This window comes from Asterias amurensis, chromosome 3 (genome assembly GCF_032118995.1).
Source record: "Asterias amurensis chromosome 3, ASM3211899v1".
Lineage (NCBI taxonomy): Eukaryota > Metazoa > Echinodermata > Asteroidea > Forcipulatida > Asteriidae > Asterias > Asterias amurensis.
In genome coordinates, this window is record NC_092650.1 from 19200161 (window position 1) to 19224839 (window position 24679).

General features: G+C 37.9%; 1 non-coding gene across 1 annotated transcript; it reads left to right on the forward strand.

Annotated features, from left to right (window-relative positions):
- Positions 1-7169: 7169 nt before the first annotated feature.
- LOC139935500 (small nucleolar RNA SNORA53) lies at positions 7170-7355 on the forward strand. Its single transcript, XR_011785836.1, has one exon. It is a non-coding gene; the product is annotated as a small nucleolar RNA SNORA53 (small nucleolar RNA).
- Positions 7356-24679: the final 17324 nt, after the last annotated feature.

Consider the following 24679-nt stretch of genomic DNA (forward strand, 5'->3'; position numbering starts at 1 on the left):
AAAATTTTGTGATGCCGGCATCACAGATTTTGTTTATTTTGGACCAAAAATCCAAACTTACAAAATTCTCAATAAATCTCAAACTGTTGCTCGTTTACCCATCCCACACAGATAAAATGTGTTCAGTAGTCCTTTCTGTATCATTTGAAACCATAAACTCACCCAAAATTTGTTGACCCGAAATCTGAAAATTTTGTGATGCCGGCATCACAGATTTTTTTAATTTTGGACCAAAAATCCAAACTTACCAAATTATCAATAAATCTCAAACTGTTGCTCGTTTACCCATCCCACACAGATAAAATGTGTTCAGTAGTCCTTTCTGTATCATTTGAAACCATAAAATCACCCAAAATTTGTTGACCCGAAATCTGAAAATTTTGTGATGCCGGCATCACAGATTTTTTTAATTGGACTAAAAATCCAAACTTACAAAATTCTCCATAAATCTCAAACTGTTGCTCGTTTACCCATCCCACACGATAAAATGTGTTCAGTAGTCCTTTCTGTATCATTTGAAACCATAAAATCACCCAAAATTTGTTGACCCGAAATCTGAAAATTTTGTGATGCCGGCATCACAGATATTTTTAATTTTGGACTAAAAATCCAAACTTACAAAATCCTCCATAAATCTCATACTTTTGCTCGTTTACCCATCCCACACAGATAAAATGTGTTCAGTAGTCATTTCTGTATCATTTGAAACCATAAAATTACCCAAAATTTGTTGACCCGAAATCTGAAAATTTTGTGATGCCGGCGTCACAGATTTTTTTAATTTTGGACCAAAAACCCAAACTTACAAAATTCTAAATAAATCTCAAACTTTTGCTCGTTTACCCATCCCACACAGATAAAATGTGTTCAGTAGTCCTTTCTGTATCATTTGAAACCATAAAATCAGCCAAAATTTGTTGACCCGAAATCTGAAAATTTTGTGATGCCGGCATCACAGATTTTTTTTATTTTGGACCAAAAATCAAAACTTACAAAATTCTCAATAAATCTCGTACTTTTGCTCGTTTACCCATCCAACACAGATAAAATGTGTTCAGTAGTCCTTTCTGTATCATTTGAAACCATAATATCACCCAAAATTTGTTGACCCGAAATCTGAAAATTTTGTGATGCCGGCATCACAGGTTTTTTTAATTTTGGACCAAAAATCCAAACTTACAAAATTCTCAATAAATCTCAAACTGTTGCTCGTTTACCCATCCCACACGGATAAAATGTGTTCAGTAGTCCTTTCTGTATCATTTGAAACCATAAAATCACCCAAAATTTGTTGACCCGAAATCTGAAAATTTTGTGCTGCCGGCATCACAGATTTTTTTAATTGGACTAAAAATCCAAACTTACAAAATTCTCAATTAATCTCATACTTTTGCTAGTTTACCCATCCCACACAGATAAAATGTGTTCAGTAGTCCTTTCTGTATCATTTGAAACCATAAAATCAGCCAAAATTTGTTGAACCGAAATCTGAAAATTTTGTGATGCCGGCATCACAGATTTTTTTAATTTTGGACCAAAAACCCAAACTTACAAAATTCTAAATAAATCTCAAACTTTTGCTCGTTTACCCATCCCACACAGATAAAATGTGTTCAGTAGTCCTTTCTGTATCATTTGAAACCATAAAATCACCCAAAATTTGTTGACCCGAAATCTGAAAATTTTGTGATGCCGGCATCACAGATTTTTTTAATTTTGGACCAAAAATCCAAACTCACAAAATTCTCCATTAATCTCAAACTTTTGCTTGTTTACCCATCCCACACAGATAAAATGTGTTCAGTAGTCCTTTCTGTATCATTTGAAACCATAAAATCACCCAAAATTTGTTGACCCGAAATCTGAAAATTTTGTGATGCCGGCATCACGGATTGTTTTAACTTTGGACCAAAAATCCAAACTTACAAAATTCTCAATAAATCTCATACTTTTGTTCGTTTACCCATCCCACACAGATAAAATGTGTTCAGTAGTCCTTTCTGTATCATTTGAAACCACAAAATCAGCCAAAATTTGTTGACCCGAAATCTGAAAATTTTGTGATGCCGGCATCACAGATTTTTTAAATTTTGGACCAAAACCCCAAACTTACAAAATTCTAAATAAATCTCAAACTTTTGCTCGTTTACCCATCCCACACAGATAAAATGTGTTCAGTAGTCCTTTCTGTATCATTTGAAACCATAAAATCACCAAAATTTGTTGACCCGAAATCTGAAAATTTTGTGATGCCGGCATCACAGATTTTTTTAATTTTGGACCAAAAATCCAAACTTACAAAATTCTCCATGAATCTCAAACTTTTGCTTGTTTACCCGTCCCACACAGATAAAATGTGTTCAGTAGTCCTTTCTGTATCATTTGAAACCATAAAATCACCCAAAATTTGTTGACCCGAAATCTGAAAATTTTGTGATGCCGGCATCACAGATTTTTTTAACTTTGGACCAAAAATCCAAACTTACAAAATTCTCAATAAATCTCATACTTTTGTTCGTTTACCCATCCCACACAGATAAAATGTGTTCAGTAGTCCTTTCTGTATCATTTGAAACCATAAAATCAGCCAAAATTTGTTGACCCGAAATCTGAAAATTTTGTGATGCCGGCATCACAGATTTTTTTAATTCTGGCCCCAAAACACAAAATTCTCAATAAATTTCAAACTGTTGCTCGTTTACCCATCCCTTACAGATTTAAATGTGTTCAGTAGTCCTTTGTGTATCATTTGAAACTATAAAATCACCCAAATCTTGTTGACCCGAAATCTGAAAATTTGATGATGCTGGCATCACAGATTTTTTAAAATTTTGGACCAAAAATCGAAACTTACAAAATTCTAAATAAATCTCAAACTTGTGCTCGTTTACCCATCCCACACAGATAAAATGTGTTCAGTAGTCCTTTCTGTATCACTTGAAACAGTAAAATCACCCAATATTTGTTGTCCCGAAATCTGCAAATTTTGTGATGCCGGCATCACAGATTTTTTTCATTTTGGACCAAAAATCCAAACTTACAAAATTCTCAATAAATCTCGTACTTTTGCTCGTTTACCCATCCCACACAGATAAATTGTGTTCAGTAGTCCTTTCTGTATCATTTGAAACCATAAAATCACACAAAATCTGAAAATTTTGTGATGCCGGCATCACAGATTTTTTTGATTTTGGACCAAAAACCCAAACTTACAAAATTCTCAATAAATCTCAAACTTTTGCTTGTTTACCCATCCCACACCGATAAATTGTGTTCAGTAGTCCTTTCTGTATCATTTGAGACTATAAATCTTGACTGATAAAATGTCTTCAGTAGTCTGTTCTGTATCATTGGGAACCATGAAATCATCGGAAATTTGTTGACCCCAAATCTGAAATTTTGACCATACCGGTGCCAGATGCAATTGTATTCGCCATGCAATACTGTCTGCTTCTGATACATGCAATTGCACATGCAATCAAGTATGGGGCTTTGCAAAAACCTTCTGGCGGACATGTACGTTTATGCAGCATGAGTATTTCCCATGTCATTCATCACATGCTCTTACATACAGCTTGTAAAAAAAATGGCGAATTTTTTTCATTTCTGACCAAAATCAAAACTCCCAAATTCCTCAATAAATTTAAATCGTTTTGGTTGTATACCTAGTCTCGACTGATAAATGTCTTCAGTAGTCTGTTCTGTATCATTGGGAACCTAAAATCATCTGAAACTTGTTGACCTAAAATCATGGACGATTTTTTTTTCATTTCGGACCAAAAATCCTTACTCACAAATTTCTCAATAAATCTGAATTTTTTGGTTGCATGCCCAGTCTCGACTGATACATATAACATGTCTTCAGTAGTACGTTCTGTTTCATTGGGAAACATAAAATCTTTGGAAATTTGTTGATCCTGAACGAGAATTTTTGACCATACTGGCATTGTCGATTTTTTCATTTCGGACCAAAAATCCAAACTCACAAATTTCTTTAAAAAATCTGAATATTTTTGTTGTATACCCAGTCTCGACTGATAATATGTCTTCAGTAGTCTGTTCTGTATCTTTCGGAACCATGAAATCATCAGAAATTTGTTGACCCCAAATCTGAATTTTTGACCATACCGGCATGGTCGATTTTTTTCATATCGGACCAAAAATCCAAACTAACAAATTTCTCAATAAATCTGAATATTTTGGTTGTATACCGAGTCTCGACTGATAAATGTCTTCAGTAGTCTGGTCTGTATCTTTTGGAACCATGAAATCATCGGCACTTTGTTGACCCCAAATCTGAATATTTGACCATACTGGCACATGGTCGAATTATTTCATTTTGGACTAAAAATCCAAACTCACAAATTTCTCAATAAATCTGAATATTTTGGTTGTATACCAAGTCTTGACTGATATAATGTCTTCGGTAGTCTGTTCTGTATCATTGGGAACCATGAAATCATGGGAAATTTGTTGACCCCAAATCTGAAATTTTGACCATACTGGCATGGTATATTTATTTTTTATTTCGGACCAAAAATCCATACAAACAAAATTCACAATAAATCTGAATATTTTGGTTGTATACCTAGTCTCGACTGATAAAATGTCTTTAGTAGTCTGTTCTGTATCATTGGGAATCATTAAATAATCGGAAATTTGTTGACCCCAAACATTTCGGACCAAAAATCCAAACTCACAAATTTCTCAATAAATCTGAATATTTTGGTTGTATACCCAGTCTCGACTGATAAATGTCTTCAGTAGTCTGGTCTGTATCTTTTGGAACCATGAAATCATCGGTAACTTGTTGACCCGGAATCTGAATATTTGACTATACCGGCATGGTCGAATTATTTCATTTTGGACTAAAAATCCAAACTCACAAATTTCTCAATAAATCTGAATATTTTGGTTTTATGCCCAGTCTCGACTGATAACATGTCTTCAGTAGTCCGTTCTGTATCAATTGGAACTTTAAAATCATATGAAATTTGTTGACCCCAAATCTGAAATTTTGACCATACTGGTGACAGATGCAATTGTGTTCGCCATGCAATACTGTCCGCTCCAGATACTTTTGTACATGCAATCTTTTCCGGGGCTATGCAAAAACCTTCCGGCGGATATGTACATGACTGTACTATGTATGTGCGCCCGTAAGCGAGCGTGCATGCACTGAACCTACGTATATGCAGCATGAATATTCATGTATTTTAAAAACGCCTCTTTTTTCAAGAGGCGCCTCTTTTTTCAAGAGGCGCTGCGTTCTTAAAAAGTAGTCCTGTCCAGCTTTGATCCCTGTTTGCAGTGTGAAACGGTCGCACAATATCCGGATTGAAAGTCACACAAGTAACCAAAAAGCTGATTTCCTATAGAGTTTGTGTAAAAGCTAGTGTATATCCGTGTTGAAATTTTACCACCAACCCTATCTGGATAAGGTTCGACACGGATTGAAGGTCGATAGTGTGAAAAGGCCTAATGTCTAATTATGTTATAAACATATTGTTACTTAATTACAAATATAACTTTCCTGTAGGTTATTTTTAGTGTAGGCCTATATTCTAATTATGTTTTGATAATAAAAATAATACTTTTGAACTTTTAGGACACTATGGATCATTTTTGTGTTATCAAAATGATTAAAGGTAAACTAGATTTAACTTTTTGTTTCTTCTCATGACAGACGCTTTACAGCAACTTATTGGGTGAGGAACGTACTTTTGTGTATGGAACATCATTGTACCTAACAGCCTCTGCAAGTGCTGAGTTCTTTGCTGACATTGAACTGTCAATGATAGAAGCAGTCAAGGTGCGCATTCAAACAATGCCAGGATTCGCAAATACATTAAGGGAGGGTGCACCAAAGCTTTGGGCCATGGAAGGTATTATAGGGTAGGTCATTTACAATTTTATAATAGTTATTTTAATAATGGACCAGGGCCAAATCTCATAAAGCTTTTTAGCAGCAAATACTGCTTAAAGGAACACGTTGCCTTGGATCGGTCAAGTTGGTATTTGAAAAGCGTTTGTAACTGTTTGTTATAAAATGCATGTGATTGGAAAGATGTTTTAAAAGTAGAATACAATGATCCACACAAATAAGCCTCGAAACTGCGTGGTTTTCCTTTTACCTCGTCGACTAACACGGGCGGCCATTTATGGGAGTCAAAATTTTGACTCCCATAAATGGCCGACCGTGTTAGTTCGCAAAGCAAAAGGAAAACCACGCAATTTCAAGGCATATTTGTGTGGATCATTGTATTCTACTTTTAAAACATCTTTCCAACCATATGCATTTAATAACAAACGGTTACAAACGCTTTTTATAGACCAACTCGTCCGATCCAAGGCAACGTGTTCCTTTAACCAGTTTCTTTGCTAAGCAATAGATATGGGTGGCACCAAACCTGAACATCATGAAATGTTGGCTGGTAACCTGTTTTTGCTTAGCATTTTTTTCTTGTGCTTAGCTGGTTTTTGTGCTTCATGAAATTGGGCAATGGTCATAACATTCCAGGCCCATAGGCAAGAAGACTTGATTTATGTTGTTTAGTTCTGTGCATTGTTTACTACCTCGGTTGTTTTTACTATTTGGTGTATATGATTTATTTCAAAACTCATATGCGAGTTTTCTCCCATAGATTCTACAGAGGTCTTCCTCCACTCTGGTTGAGGCAAATCCCATACACAATGATGAAGTTTGCTTGCTTTGAGAGATCTGTAGAGTTCTTGTACAAAAATGTTGTCCGAAGCCACGCTCCGAACGCACCAAATCAGAACAGCTTGTGGTCACCTTCTTCGTCGCTTACATTGGTTTTCTTTTTTCGTTATAATGAAATTTTCATTGACACATGTTGTACTAGCTGACAACTCTAAACTTATTACTTTCATAACTTATATAAAATTGTGCAGAGAAGAGTCATTATGCAAATGGGGTTGGACAAATCAACCAAAAGTTTGAGTCGCCTGCATGTTTTTATTTCACCAGCTATTGGCTGTGTATTGCACCACACTTTGTTCTTACTTGCCTCAGGAACATGTACCTTGTCAAAGTCTAAGGAGGGGAGGGAAGGGTGGCGCAAGATGCATTTTACTCTCAGTATCAGGTACTTTCTACAAAGTATGACATGGTTGTGGACCTTGGTTTTTATTGCATGAATGTGCCTCACACACTTCCTTGGATCCGCTCTTGGGATGGTATTACAGTTTAGTTATCATGTAATGGGTGACTTTCTGTAGAGCCATTCAGCAACACTGTTAATGTTGTGTTCCATGGGAAGTGCTTGAGTCATTGGTGTGTAAGAGTAGAATACCTCCGCTATGAGCAAAATAGTACATATTGTGATGACCTTTTTATGGCTCGACGTTCGCCACCCATCTGCATCAACATGTTCTTTGTTGATGTTAGATTCAAGTGAAAGTGTCAAGGCATTTTGGTCAACTTTGTACACATGGTGTCATGCTTGTGATGGGGACATTTGTTTTTTTCAATTTGTGTTTTATAATGACATTTTGTGGCAGGAAGTAATTATTCTGTCAGTTTGTTTCATGGTTGCAAAACCAGACCGAATAAATCACATGTAGCAAGGGGTTTCATAAGCCATTTTGAGATATGGTGGACACACTACTATAAGCACTGTATGGTTTGTGTAAATTTGTCTGTATACACCTAAACCACACAGTGCACTCCTATAGTGGCCACCAAACCTCAAAAAGGCTAATTGTGGCACTGGGCTTTTTACTTTTCATTCATGATGGGATTCGTTTGAAAATCCTCACATGTATTGTCTCGGTTAGTATCCAAACTTGTATTAATAATCCAGATGTTAATAATTCAATTAATCCAGTCTCTACTTGATCTCTTTTCTTGTCCTTATAGGTTTGTGGAAGGGTCTGTTCCCACGTATCATTATGATTGGTACCCTGACTGCTCTACAATGGTTCATCTATGACTCGGTTTAGGTGTACTTCCGTCTGCCCAGCCCACCACCACCAGAGATACCAGAGAGCCTCAAGCAGAAGTTGGCTGCCAAATGGGTCAATTTAGAAATGCGCATAAACCCAATTCGTAATAATAAATCAAATTTATTACAGGAATATTTAACTGGAAAAAAAAAGAAGAAAACAATTTCCATCGTTGTTGATATTTTGTTTTGGTTTGTGGGTTTTTAAAACTGAACTTCTCATCAATAGATCAATTAAAATAAATACTTAAGACTTGAAGACTGGTTATTTAAAAACAATATTTTCGTTTTCGGTTTATCCCACCCATGATGAAAACAAATTAACAATTGTGGTCAATAAAGACACCTTTTCCATTCTGTTGTTAGTCCAGACACACATTTGAAAAATGATTTGACATTGACCGTATACACTGGACCCAACGTCCCACAGGAATATTCTTTTCATATTGATCCTTTGAGTGAGGTTCAAGTATTTAATATATGTTAAATTTGCATCAGGGATAAAGAACATTAATTTTGGATTTTACCCATACACAGATGTGTGTTAGCACTGTATACTCAGTACTTTCCCAAGTCCTGTGAACAAATATCACAGGCATGTTACTCGGGTGGGATTCGCACCCACAACCCTTGCAATTTTAGAGCAGTATCTTACCAACTAGACTACTGAGGTTGCCCAGTAGCTAGAGGCAGTTCAAATCCTATGTTTTGGCAGCAGGTACCGCAACGATATACTCGATGTTAAATTTGCATCGGGGATAAAGAATATTAATTTTGTTTTTACCCATACACGGATGTGTGTTAGCACTGTATACTCAGTACTTTCCCGAGTCCTGTACAGTGATGCCTGTAATATTTTCTTCACAGAACTCGGGGAAAGTACTGAGTATACAGTGCTAACACACATCCGTGTATGGGTAAAAACAAAATTAAGATAGTGTTTTTTAACAATGTTAATTGCAGTGTTGTCATGTATTAAGATTTTAATGTAATATTTATGATTGACATTAAATTGCACAATATGACTGTGTGAAGGTTCTAGCCATTCATTCAACATTTCATAAGAAATGTGAATCAATAAATTGACATTTTCATGTGTTTTGCAGCAGAGCAAAATAATAAACGAAACTTATGACAACGGTTATCTAAATAAGGTGTTTCTTGTCGGGATTTGAGTTTGTATTAACGTGGTTTTACTCCCAATGACCCTGTTCTGGCCTGTTGTAGTTCAGTGCCTAAAGGCACTGGACGCTGGTAATTACTCAATTAAAAATTAATTGTCAATATAAAACTTACTTGGCTGTTGATAGTATAAACCATTGTGAGAGATGGCTCTTTTTAAAGTAACAAGGATTTGTTACTAAAAGAGTTATGGCTTGTCGCCATTTATTAGGCATACAAAAAAAATAGTTTTTTTGTTTTCATTATTCTCTTGCAACTTGGATGACCAATTGAGTAAAAAAATCACGGAGTTGTTTTATTCTTATTATGTTTGGATACACCACGTGCCATTAAAATGCCTTTTTTCAAGACTTCTACGTCACTGACTAAGCATTAAGTATAGAGTAAAAGTGCGTGGCTGTGATAATCATTTGATGAAGATTTAACAAAAGCTTCCATTGTACTTTAGGTGTTCCGACATCTCTATGGTGGCCCTGAAGGGACATCGCATATATACGTGTGCTCACACGTATACACTGTCGTGAAACAAATCGCGAATAAGTTATGCGATGTCCCTTCAGGGCCACCATACATCTCTGTGTGCATCTACGGGGTACTTTTTGCAATGGAAGAAATGCAACCTAGCAAAGTTGACTTTGTTCTACTATACAAATAAATAATAATATTAAGACTTGTAATGCGCACATATCCACCCTGCTGGGTGTACAACCCCACAGAGGATTTCTTCAGGAAATGGAATAATTTAGCAACAAAAGTTTCCCCATAACTGCCATATGTGAGGGTGTGTTAATACGAAGTGTCCACTTTATATGGGGACTTAGGCCTACACAAAGTCCGCGCAGTGCTTTTTACAGTATTAAAGAATGTGTAAAAGTTTAAATGTAAAAGATGTCCACGTAGTGTATGCAACTAAGCTGTATGTGTGTGTCTGTGCTTACATTGAACGTGTAGGTCCTAATTACAACGGATCCCCAACAGGAGAAGGACCCCACAAGGCAATCTCAATAGGAACAATTGATCCCTCAAGGAAGTTCTAAGGGAACAATAGGTGAACAATACACAGGACCCTAAATATATTTGGAATCAATTTCATAAAGCTGTTTAGCAGAAAGTGCTGCTTAAGGCTTGGTCACAAAAGACTAGTTCTCACCCCCCCCCCAAAAAAAAGTTAAGCCCCTCCCCGATCAATAACTTGATTGGCACACACCTGACAAGTGAGGGCGCTCGAGTGGTGAAAATAAGGTCAATTAAATTTTGCTCATTTCTGAAGGTGAATCTGTTATTTTATTCCAACGAATACTGAAATTTAAGCGGTAACCTAAACATTCTTATTAGGTAATATTAACATTTTATAGCTATAAATGATTGGAAAGCAAACAAACCAAGGATAATGAATTAAGAAATTGTGTGAAAAATGAGCCGCAAACACCGAGGCTAAGTGCGAGTTACACGTTTTGCATTGTCATAAAATTTACTGTGAGAAATACAAGACCATAAATTTAACCAATATTTTTATTTTGTTTCACTTCTTTGAATAACTCGCCTCTAGAGATTAGTTCCCCATTGAAAAGCACTGCAGCAGCGGTAATTTTGATGTACAGAAAAAAACATCCCTCCGTAATTTGTTTGCGTACATCTATAACAATTAAAGGCACTGTACACTATTGGTAATTGTCAAAGACTAGTCTTAACAGTGGTGTATCTCAACAAATACATAAAATAGCAAACCTGAGAAAATTTTGAGCTCAACTGGTCGTCGAAGTTGCGAGATATTATTGAAAGAAAAACACCCCTGTCGCACCATGGTCACACGAAGTTGTGTGCTTTCAGATGCTTGATTTCGAGACCTCAAATTCTAAATCTGAGGTCTCAAAATCAAATTCGTGGAAAATTATTTCTTTCTCGAAAACTATGTCACTTGGGAGCTGTTTCTCACAATGTTTTATAATATCAACCTCTCCCCGTAATCAAGAAAGGTTTATTGATAATAATTATATTTTGAGTAATTACCATAAGTGTCCACTGCCTTTAAACAAATAAATAAAAACGTAATAAAAAACATAGACTGTGCAATTTAGGGGATGTTCGCTTTCTTCAGGGACCATTCAACTTCTAGTCTCAGCTCCCTGAAAAATAAAAAGTAAAAACCATTGAGTTTCATTTGGAAGTTGCCGTAAACCACTGATATTAACTTTTGCACGGTAATAAGGCCATCCTATAATACTTCAACTAATTCGGACATGGGCATACAATTTCAATCCGGGGTCCACCCAAAAACACAAAAGCCATTTACTATTGATATGCAGATTCGGTCTTGGAAACCAATCAGCAACCGGGCGCTGTGTACAGGTTAGAAATCAGTGACAAAATGGCCGGGGTCCTTCAAGATTGAACGACAACACTGCCCTGCGATGACCGTCTCCATTTGACTGCCACTTTTTAAGGGTTTGGCTTTAGATTTTTTAAATACCCATGTCAGGGAATTAGTAGCTGAAAACACTTTTTACTGAATGTTGTAAAATAGATCGAGAAACTTCAAGAGGACATTTTGAGGCAAGTCCAGAACTCTCGCACGGGAGCTCCGGACTTGCCGTGCAAGTTGCATGCAGTAACCACGGCGTTTAGGTAAACAATGGAGTCAGCCCTGACAAAAATGCTTACTTTTCGCGACTTCGACACTTTTAAGAGTTCAAAGAGTCTTTTTCATGTATTCTTTTGATCTTTCTGAACATTCAAGGATGTCATTTTACTTCTTAAGGGGTGGCAGTCAGAAATGGTTAGGACCTGGGCCCGTTGACAGTCTTATTGACAGTGACACACATTATGATTAATGACAGTTGCCATGGTTGCCGTTGCCGTTTTATCAAGACTGCAGTTTACAGCAGAATGAGGATATGATGACACCATTTTCCATTGTCTCACATTATGTATCCTTTATGAAAATTAATTTTAACATACCTGCTTACTATTGATGAAGTTTTTGAAGAAGTATAATTAAACTGTTCTTTTGGTAATCTGAAACAATTATGTAGGAAAGGTTTTGGATTTGATTCCCACCCAAGCAATATCGTGTGGGTTTTATCACCGTGATGTTGATTATTATGATATTCTTTTAGGCGAGGAATGTAACCGTTTCATTTGTTTGTTGATGTATTATTTGTTATGGTCTCTATAATATAAATTATTTAAAACATGTTTTCTCAACACACTTACAACCAAAAAACATGAACTAGTACAGTGTTGATGCTTTAAAGGCCCTCTACTTGAACCTATTTTCATTACAATGAACACATGTTGCCATCTAGAGTAGAAAAGACACCACCAAGTTACTCTTCTCCTTCCCAAAAAATGATTTAAATTCAGTATATCATCAACAAATCAGTTATAACAAAATGTCCCAACTAAGCTACAACCAAAATTATAAATAGCTACAGCTGTTTGGAGAATTGGAACAATGGAATAAACTTCCTTATGAAACAGGAGTGCACAATACAAGTAATTGAAATACTGTTCACAAAAACTACTAGAAGAAAAATAAGCCATGAACAAAACAGGAACTTGGAGGAATTCATTTTTTTATGAAAATTTGTCAACTTCAACATACAAACTTGGAGCACAAGGACGATATTGGTAATTTGTAATTTCCATGACCTGAAAAAACTTGTTGTTTTATAAGGCAAATAACTTGATTAAAGTTATTAATTTAAATGTAAATGTTGATCAAGCAACTCACAAGATCAAAACTAGTTGTTATACTAATTTTTCAAAGCTCTTGTAGTTGTACAATGAGGCAAATAACTTGATTAAAGTTATTATCAAACAACTCATAAGATCAAACTATTTGTTTTCACTCATTTTGCAAAGTCTAAAAAGCATTCCAAGCAATACTAGTCAAAGGAAAGCTGTTGACCATTACCATATTATTTACACCATATAAGTCATGTGCAAATCTATAAATATTTGTGGAAGTACACTGTCACATGAAGAAACAAAATTGTTGGGTTGGTTATCATAATGCTGAAAATAACCACACCATGGTAAATCATTTTGGAGGTGTCTGGCTTTTTCATGGGATCTGGTTTTCAATTTGGAAACCCTGCCTAGTGGCTAACTGGTGTCTTTTAAAAATTGTGAAACTACAACAGTTTGCTCACCCTGGTTTGAATTTGTAAGCAGAATTAGACACCAGAATCATGCCTAATGCAAAGCTTAGAGAAGTTCTACATGTACATAGTTTGCTGTGCACCCTGGATTTAAGCAGAATTGAACTTCAGAAATCCTCTAGTGGAAGTACATAGCTTGCTGGTTTAAATTTTTAAGCAGAGCCATGAAACTTTGAAGAATACATGTATAAACAGTGGTATCGTCATCTTAGAGTGTTTCACTCCACTGCAGGAGGAAAGCCTCTTCAGCAAATCTCCATCTCACTCTATTCTGCGCTGTTGTTGCCAAGTAATGCCCCTGTGTGAACTTAGTTCATCTCTCCATCTTCTGTTTTGTCGACCTCTTTTTCTTGTCCACATTCTTGGAGTCCAGTTGGTTGTTTTACATGCCCACCTCTTGTCATGCCTCCTTGCTAGGTGGCCTGCCCATCTCCACTTCTTTGATTTGATCGTCTTGATAATATCCTGCACTCTTGATTTCTTTCTTACCTCCTGGTTCGTCACTGTCAAGATATTTCTCAGTTTTACTGATTATAGCGTTGCCTAATACCAAGACATGTGTGTCTTATTAGTATTACACTGTTCTTCTCACAACAACAAAAGAAAATAAACTAGACAATTCAATTCAGTTTCACTGTATTCTTATTTACAATTCTGTGCACATCATTATTTACAATCATTTATATTTACAAACATTCTTAGAATCAAATTCAGTGCAGTCTTCACACAAGTATATACACAATTTCAAGACTACTTTCCAGTGAAGACTTTCATTCGATTCAGTTGATTAATACTTTCAAGTCATCACAAATTTATATACAATCACAATATAATTATTAGTTGAGTACTTCCAACCAGTTCAGTGGCTACAGTAACCATACATACATGTAAGCCATCAAAGTTAATAACGGCAATCTTGATTCACCAAGTTGGGTGCTGGCTCCTAACACTGCCTTTAAGTGTGGGTGAGGGTAGTCAAGGCCGCTCACTTGCCACGCCCTTGGCTTCTTCAATCGGTTTGGCCTTCTCGTCTCTCTCTCTTTCAAGCCTTTCTCATGATGAATTTCCAGAACAACACTCAGTAATACTCTTGGCTCAGAACTCTTAGCTCAGAACTCGGAACTTGGAAACTCTTAGCTCAGACCTCAGAACAATGATTTCTACATCATGGTGTATCTTATCTGTACAGCGGCAACACTGGCCCTGACGATTCTCACAAATAGACGATTGCACTCGGCAATGCCTTCAATAAATAGCCCACTACAAAAGTAATGTCTTCAAAAAGTCGCTGCCCAAAAATATGTCTGCTGTAGCTGTAGCTACGCCCGATGACTATATTCTAGAGGCACGATCAAACTCACGTCTTCTCAATCTTGATTCGAAAAATCATCTGCCCACTTTCCAGCTCTAACTCTGACTATACTCCAACTTGATCCACTAGTTCACGACTGTTGTCAATGCCAGACCCTGGCAACTATTGCGAATTGTAAACTTCCCTTTATTATACAAAGTGATTTCTTTCTCAAGCATGACAACTCCCAAAAGCAAATTTGCTGACTAACCATACATTGAAATCTAAAAGTAAAAGCAGCGCAAATCTAAAAGTAACAAAAAGCTGCATGCTGCATACATTGTGATGAACACAATTCTTTAGCTTGAAATAAACAAAATTCTTTAATAATATAAGGGGATTTAATATTTACAGAAATTTACAGAAAATGTAGTACAGTTCGTTATTTTGTAACCTCAAGGGGTATTTTCCTATGCCCTGGTTTGGCTAAATAAACCAATAAATAAATTAAACCAATTTAAATATACAACTTTCTTCTAAGATAACTTAAATGTACTTCTTTCAAGCCTTGGTTGAAACAATATACAAATCACAACTTTTTCTTGTTAACGTTTAACTCAAAGGTTCTGCTTTCGACCTCAAGTACAAGTTATTTACATCGTCCTTAGATTGAACTCAAGGGTTCGTCCACTACTAAGTCAATAATTCAGAGCACATCTTAGGCTAGTTCACATTAAAACGTATAACAAATTAATCTCAAATAAAACCTGTGTTTTCGGTTGCTCTGGACGCCCTGACTCTTGTCTCTTGGCTGCTTGGCGACTTCGACAATCTGTCCTTCAAGTATGGCCTTAGGCCTAGCCCCATGAAGTCGGTCAGTGGTTGACTCAAACTGTTTGTCACTATCAAGGGTTGGGCATTATGCGTCTAATTAAAGCTGGGGTTGGGTGGTCATGATATTGTCGATGTAGGAGGGCACGATTCCAGGCTGTGGGCGCTCGGAGGAAATCAGTCACTGAAGAATTTCCAAAATCACAACATTTCGCCCTGGACTTTCTGTCTCACGGAAACTCTTAATACGGTGGAGTCTGCCCTATAACCTGCGAGGGCTGAACCCACTCGCCAGGTGGTTACAGTCGATCCACTCTCTCACTCTCTTTATCTCTCCTATGAGACCCTGCTCGGTAGGAGTCATCGTCAATACTACTCTATATTCACTATATCCCTACCCAAGGAACCTTTCCACGACTGCCACACCTACATTCCACATACCATGTTCATAATGTGCCCATTCACAATACCCGAACTAAATATCATGACCAAATAAGGAATTCTCTGAACCTCGACCCCAAACAATAAACAAACTTTTACTACGTGTGACAAAAAAGACTGGGCTGCTTGACCAACTCTCCAAGAACTGAAAATGGAAACACTTTGACAACGCTTAAAGTTCTTGTCTTTTCTTGCGTATTGTCTTGCTTAGTTCTGTATATTCTACTTGGTGCAGAGCTGAGTCTTGTCTGTGTGGTTTGGGTGCTTTCCTCCTTATGGTCATCTGCTGGATTTCATCCATACCTGTATCTTTGCTTCTTTTGGTCTGTGCTGAGTCACACTTTCCCAGTTTCTCTGCAGTATTCAGTATGGCCTGAACAACTTGGTTGTAGGTGTCACTAACCACCTGATCATTCACTTGATCAATTTATGGTGAGAACCTATTCTTCAGTTCAATGCTGTACTCTGTCTGATGTTCTGACAGCTTTTTTAAATTCAGTTCAAATCAATTAAAAAAAAATTGAATCATCCTTTACAGGCAATTACAACAGTAGATCAGCTCCGTATACAAATATTATAGAGAAACACACAATATACAATAATTTAAAAATACAAAGATTATTTGACACAATGACAAAGCAGATATATACAAATGGTTGAAACCACAGCAATTATTTACAAGTGAATACATGTCAATTTTTTAATGTCAATTCTTCTTTTCTTAGATCTTTTCAACATCTTCAGTCGTTTAAATTTCTTGTCTACCCTTATATTTGCCTTCAATGAGGTTGTGTGTTCTTGCATTTGGGCTCTCCAATGTCCAGTATTTTTTGGTGATTTCTTGAAAAGGGTGTTACCAATAAAGAGGTTCCTGCTTGAAACAAAATCTAGTAGTCTTTCTCCTCTCTCATTCCGCTCTCTGGTTCCAAATGGGCCCAGGCCTTTCTCTTCCAAATCTTCAGTCCTACTTTTGCATTGAAGTCACCCAAACTGATAATATTTTTAATTTTTTTTTAATAATATTTATTCGGGCAAACACATTTACAAGCACATGCACACATTAAAAATATTTAAGAAAGCAAAGTAAAACAACGGTGGGGTGCCCAGGAGAGAAAACAAGTTTAAAAAATAACTATCGCCAAAAGGCGCATGTCTCCTAAATCCCCAAAAATACATTAAGGCAAGAGAGGGCATATAAAAAAGCACAGAAGATAATGCAAATCACTGAACAACTATAAAAGGCAAATGAGCAAAGACATACACATACACATAAAGGATATGTTTAAAGGGAGTGGACACTAATGGTAATTAAGCAAAATAATTATTAGCATAAAACCTTTCTTGGTGACGAGTAATGGGGAGAGGTTGAAGGTATAAAACATTGTTAGAAACGGTTCCCTCTGAAGTGTTCAAATTAACTTTGGCTCTTTTGTTTTCATTTTCAATAAACTCACAGGATCTAAACCTATTGTTTTGCTCATTTTTCAAAACATAGGATTTCAATCAAAACTACTATTTCATGGGAAGTTGTTGACCAATACCATCTTTGTACCGTCATGTGAAAATGTATAATATTTGTGGAAGTTTTAAGAACTAGTTGTTTTAATTGCAAATCTTGATTAAAGTTCTTGAATTTAATCACATGCTACTGTTGATCAAGCAACTCACAGGATCAAAACTAATTTGTTTTGCTCATTTTCAAAAACATACACGATTTCAAGCAATATTATTTCATGGGAAGTTGTTGACTGTTACCTTCTTTGTACCATGTAAGCTAAGTGCATCCCCTTTAACAGGAATAACTTAAGTTTGCATACAGCTATTTCATAATGCATTAGTTAAGGCACATCATCACATCACTACCTGTCAGGTCAGGTGCATCCTGCTAACGTTAACCTGTAGCCCGTTACAACCTGTCACAGAGTAGGGGGAAGGGGTTAGTGGGGGGCTTCATCAAAAAATAAGATAGGTAGTGCACGTAAAAGAACCCAGAACACTTCTTATGCTTCCACCTTGCTTGGTGGTCTAGGCAGGAATACAGCCCTGGAAAAATAGTTGCGATAACCTAACCCTCCTCCCTTCGGCCGTCGGGAGGAGGGTTACGTTATCGCAACTATAGAACATAAAGGCAAATGTTGTGGATGTAATTTCTCACCCAAACAATACCAAGTGGATTCTGTCACTGCACATAAAAGAACTGGGAACACCAATCATGGAAGAATAGGTATGAACTCAAAGGGTTTCCATTGCCCCACGTTAGTCAGTTGGACCCAGCACATGTGATGACCGTGGGGTTTTCATTGCCCAATTACCCTCTTTATTTTGGCATTGCCTCCTTCCCTTCCATTCAGCTAGGGTTGGATCCTCCTCTAGCAAAATACTCTTCTGTCCGTCGTTAGTCCGACGGACCTAGTGAAATACTCTTCTTTTCGGCATTGGTCCGACCAACCCGGCACAGGTATTAGTGGGGTTTCCATTGATCCACTACCCTCTTTAGTTTGGCATTGCCTCCTTCCCTTCCATTCGGCTATGGTTGGATCCTGGGATCCTCCTCTAGCGAAATACTTTTCTTTTCGGCGTTGGTCCGACCAACCCGGCACATGTGATAGGGTTTCCATTGATCCACTACCCTCTTTATTTTGGCCATGCCTCCTTCCCTTCCATTCGGCTTTGGTTGGATCCTGGGATCCTCCTCTAGCGAAATACTCTTCTTTTCGGCGTTGGTCCGACCAACCCGGCACATGTGATAGGGTTTCCATTGATCCACTACCCTCTTTATTTTGGCGTTTGCCTCCTTCCCTTCCATTCGGCTATCATGGATCCTGGGATCCTCCTCTAGCGAAATACTCTCTTGTCAGGCGTTGGTCTGACTGACCCGGCACATGTAATAGTGAGGTTTCCATTGATTCACTACCCTCTTTATTTTGGCATTGCCTCCTTCCCTTCCATTCAGCTGTTGTTGGATCCTGGGATCCTCCTCTAGCGAAATACTCTTCTTTTCGGCGTTTGTCCGACCAACCCGGCACAGGTAATAGTGGGGTTTCCATTGATCCGCTACCCTCTTTTTTTTTGGCATAGCCTCCTTCCCTACCATTCGGCTATGGTTGGATACTGGGATCTTACTCTAGCGAAATACTCTTCTGTCAGGCGTTGGTCTAACTGACCAGGCACAAGTGATAGTAGGGTTTCCATTGATCCACTACCCTCTTTATTTTGGCACTGCCTCCTTCCCTTCCACACGGCTATGGTTGGATCCTGGGATCCTCCTCTAGCAAAATACTCTCTTACCGGCTGTTGGTTCGACCGCCCCGGCACATGTGATCGTGGGTTTCTTTTCTGTTATATTTTAGCTGGTTGTGTAACTCTTGCAGAAAGCGTTCAATCGTTGTTATATAAATTTATTCTAAATTATAATAAATTCAAATCCCACTTCTGTACACCAATGTTACACTTTTTCTTAGGACCTCATATCATCACATCACAACCTGTCAGGTCAGGTGCATCCTGCTAACGTTAACCTGTAGCACGTTACAACCTGTCACAGAGTAGGGGGAAGGGGTTCGTGGGGGGCTTCATCAAAAAATAAGATAGGTAGTGCACGTAAAAGAACCCAGAACGCTTCTTATGCTTCCACCTTGCTTGGTGGTCTTGGCAGGAATATAGCCCTGGTACATTTAGTTGCGATAACCTAACCCTCCTCCCTTCGGCCGTCGAGAGGAGGAATATGCTATCGCAACTATAGAACATAATAGCAATGAGGCTTTGATTTCCCAGCAATACCATGTTTTGGACAAAGACACCTAGTTATTTCAGCAATACCATGTTTTGGTATCTGCATGAACAAATTCTTGAAAACTTTGGCACTCATTTCACATTGAAGGATTTATTGTTTTGACACAAATATATACCAATAATAAGGTTGGGCTCTGATGTATAGCCTACATGTAAATACAGTACATTGGGAAAATAATGACAATTCAGAAACTTTTACTATATTGAAATACTAACTTGGGAGGGGGCAATACAGCTCCATACATGTACTGGCTATCACCACACCATAGGGATTGAAATATGTAAAGTTTTACCACGTGTAGAAACACAGTGTTCTGATTGAGTACATACTGCAGGATGTGTTCAATTAGAATTGTCATTAGTTTAGTTTTATAAAAGGGAATCATAAGTGTGAAAAATTTTCTTTGGCCGAAAAAAAAAAAATGTATACATAAATGGACACCACCAGCTACTGTACAACTTAAATGGAAAAAAGAGCCCTTGGTACTTTACAACTCATGGTTACAATTTTATGACAGAATCTCAGTCCGTATCACACCCTTTTTCATTGGGGGCATGAAGTCACTAAAGTTGGCCCAAACATTAAGGTCTCAATTTCACCTGCTGACTGGACCAGTGAGATTTATTAGATTCCAATTAGCCTCATATCTGTCAAACTTGTCATCAACTTCAATGGTGACACTTTGTAGAGGCAGTTTCCTGCACTAGTGCATGGTGGAGGCAAGGGGTGGTTTTCTAGAGGCCATCCTTTGCAGATACTTAAAATTAAACCATGCATGAATGTAGGTGTTACCATTCTTTGAACGAAATTTACTTCGAAGTAAAATTCTAATTTTACATTTGTTACCTACCTTTGATAATTAAAAGGAGCATTGTGTTTAAAAAGATAGGGTTACAAACAAAATCTGAACTACTTTAATAGTAACTACAATTTCTAACTATGAACCTGATGAGGGTGTGTGTAAACACTACAGCCACAATCATGATCATGGGTGGGTAATCAAAAGAACCTATAATGTCAGAAACAGAGTGTGGTATTACTTGACAAGAGACTGACGTGTAATGAGAAGTGTGTGTGTGTGCATTAAAACAAAACCTGTAGCCTTTTTTGTCTCACAACAAGTACTGTAGCTTGGAAGGTAGGCTTGGGTGCAATTACAATTAAATGTTGGTAATTCATGGGTTACTAAGGCCAATAGAAATTGCCCAAGCCTACCATAAAACATGAGATGGTGCAGGTGAAGGTGGAAGACTTTTGAAGAAACCAGGGGTCCTTGGTGTGCACCATCAGTAGGGTACCCCAATTGTATATGAGGACAAAGACACCTAGTTATTTCAGGGAGTTTCCGAGAGAGAATACAGTGGTTTTGGCAAGGAGGAGCTTTCTGGTTGGTGGTTTCTTGATGTTTGGACTTCTGATCAAGATCTGAGACCCTGGGCAGACACTTGCACTTCCTGATGTCCTCCTCAAGCTGTGACCTGTGGTTGTTAGGCATTTTGGCGGTTCCTGTGGGTAATGGCAGGGTGGGAGTTCGCTGGGATGTTTGCTGGGGTATCAGGTCTTGGCTGTATGGTATGCCAATGTTGCACCGTTAAGGATAGCAGCTGATGGAATAGGGGTTATTGTGGTTGCCTGTGTTGTCAGACGGGTCTTCGTAAGTGCTTCTTGAATCTGTGTTAATCTGGGTGGGTGGTTGTCGATAGTTCTATGAGGAGGATGTATGTGGCTAATAGTGAATGTAAGGCGCTTCATTACAGGGTGTAGACTTGTAAGGTGCACATGTAGTCCAGACTTGAGGCTGGCATTGAACGGGGTCCGTGGCGCCAGCACAAGTTAGTCCGGTGATGACAACTACTGATTTAATCCATCAATGGTACCTAGATGGGTTAAATTAGTACGAGGGAGCTGGGCGAAGCTTGTGTGGATCTCGGGAGATGTCAAGCTCAATTCTGTAGGCTCACATCTTGCTCGTTGGAGCCCCGGTAATGAAGTTCATTTCAGTCTTACAGGCATTATTAGTTACATACATTCTTCCCACTGAACCATCGATAAGCACACATTCAGAGGAACACATTTTCTGGAGGCCAGAGAGCCGGCTGCTGCACAGACGATCACCGTAGCTCTTATCCATCAGTTGCCTAACTTGATGCTGCAAGGTTGGCATGGCATGCAGACGGGGCTTGGAACTTCGGCCATTCCAGTGGCTTTTGCTCTGTTCATTATTCACAGGTGCCAATGAAATGCCTGATGATCACACCTCACAGCTTGTACAGGTGGGCACCAAGAAGGTCAAGTCTCTGACTAGGGCCTTGGTGTCTTGATCAGGAGCCCAGGCATCAAGATTCCATCAATTGGGGAGTAAGTCCTTGACATTACCACTTCTCTCTCCCCCCTTAGTGAAATAACTAGTGATGTCAAACCATCTGTCCTCCTATATAATGCATTATCACCACCAATCCTTATAACACAGTAGTGCAATATCATCTTGCATGCGTGCTGCACACTTAAAACCCTGCGTATCGACACACTCGCAGCTGACCACTTATGTCATGTGTCTAAGAAACTTGATTCAGCCTGTTCAGCTGTGTGAATACTTGACCACAATGCTTTTGTTGCAAATCCCGTGGGGTCTACTGTAAAATTAAAAAGAGAAAAACAAACACAAGTTGGCTTTGGGGAGGAAATAAATTTAAAAAATCAAAAATTATTCACACATCTTCTATTTTGTGTGCTAAAAAGAGTATTTTTGAAATGAACAATCCTCCATGCTGCATATTTTAACTAAGTGGCTGCAATTCTCCTTAAAAAACATTTTTGTTTCTTCTTATTTTGATAAAATTTCATTACCAGTTGCAGGGAATGTAGATTAGCTGCACTAAAAAAAATCAAAACTGTTGTTTATAAACCAACGTTTAAATGACAACCTAGCAACATGGACTTGTCATTAAAGAGTGCGGACAAGTATTAGTTTTAGGACAGTGGTATTGACCAAAAATGTTTTGGATCATTTAAGGGTAATTAAGCTTCTTGAAGAAAGCACTGGACAAGTTTCTTAATACATTGACATTATCATACGCCATCAGTTGAGCCCAAAACCTGCCAATCTGAATACTACAAATTGAAATTTGTACCTCTTTGGAATGAGCAAAACAAAGAACAACAACCACCTTCATGGCATGACTGATGTCTTTGTGCATGTTTAAACAGAGACATTTACAGCATGTGATGCAGCAGCGTGTAGTGCAGCCATTTATGCTCCTAGTCCGTGTTAAGGATTGCTGGTGATGTGGGTACTCTAATAGGAAGTAGCTATGATGGTGGTTGCCCTGTGGCTTCAGTCACTTTTGTCACCTTGTGTGTTTATTTGTAAACAATTTCAACCACCCCTTCATTTGCAATCAATGCTTTACTCATTATGGAATGGAATAGAACAAGAATGCACATTTCATTGAATACTCATCAGGGTCTAGTTGTTTGGAAATATTATTTCATCTGCTCAGGACTATACGATCATTAGTGCAACTTATGGGTTTCATAAAATTACTGTTGCATATTTTGGAGCTCTTGGAGATAACTGGTTAAAAGTGGTCTTCAAGGCTTTTGTTTGGTAAAAAAAGAACCTTTTTTTTTTTGAAAGATTTTTTTGGTATATTGATACATACTTTTCAAATGACTTTTGATCATTATGTCATATTTGTATATATATTTTTGAATGACATGGGTATGTCTACTCGGAAACAATAAATTAACAGAAATGAAGGACAATATGTACAACGTAATGAGTACGAGTTTATGGAGGGAGTGGTGGGATTGTGATGGCATTAAGGTGTCGAATGGTGAGCCAGAAATACTAAGGCAAAATTTATAGGGCATATAGCTACTTCCTATTGCATAAGGCACACCGTTACATCACATTGGTCAGGTCAGGTGCTTATATTAGCTTGCATCTGCTAACGGTAAACCTGTAGCCCGTTACAACCTGCCACAGAGAGGGCCCTCCTCACCCTGCTACAAAAACATCACCATATTGTAGCAAAGATGCCACCATCCAAACATCATGGTGGCGAGGACTGGTTTCTTCAAAAGTTAACAGCAGGGCCCAATTCTTATAAAGCTTTGAAGCAGATTGGTTTAAATTTCTTTCAAAATAATTTGCAGAGCAAGAAAACACTGTGGAACTATTTATAAACAGTCCATCCACTTGACTAAATGGTTCCTGCTTGTGCTTTGCAAATTAGAACTAATTAAAAATCCACACTTGAAGCAAAAATGTGTAAATCAAAACAGTTAGCAGAACCCATGAATGCATTTCATTGTTTGTGGCAGTGCTTTAATTGTAGATAAAAGACCCAAGTGTCAGATGCATATGGCACTTGGGTCTACTTTTACACGTCTTGTACATACTGGGTACTTACAAAGCAATCATTTCTAAAGTTAATTTCAATGGTTGATCAGTCTCAAGCTTCAGCTTAAAATTGGGCCCAACAGGCCCGTAGCGACACTACTCCTTAAATTCCATTCCAAAGAATTACTTGGTTCACATTTCCATTCACATTATATCTTATATTTGACTCATCTACATAAGTACTTTCCTGGGGATGAGGCACATACTATCTTTAGCGGTTGATCCAGGTGGTGGCCCTTGGGCCCGGGGGCCACCCTTTGTCCCCTACTCTCTTCAGGAATTTTTTAAATAAATAATAACAAAAAAGGAAGAACAATTGTTTTTTGCAAAATATTTGTTCTTCTCAATTCTCTCCATCAAAAACAAAACGCTTAAAGCACATTTTCTCATCACACTTTGTCAGGTCAGGTGCTTATATCAGCTTGCATCGCTAACGGTAATCTGTAGCCCGTTACAACCTGTCCCAGAGAAGGGGGGGGGCTTGCCATAGCCTGCTCAAATTAAGACACCAATCACTTTGCAGCACAATAGAGCGGGCTGTCACCAGTGGCACCATTTTTAGGCCCAGCAGGGATTTCAAAACTTACTAGCCATTAGCCAGCCCTA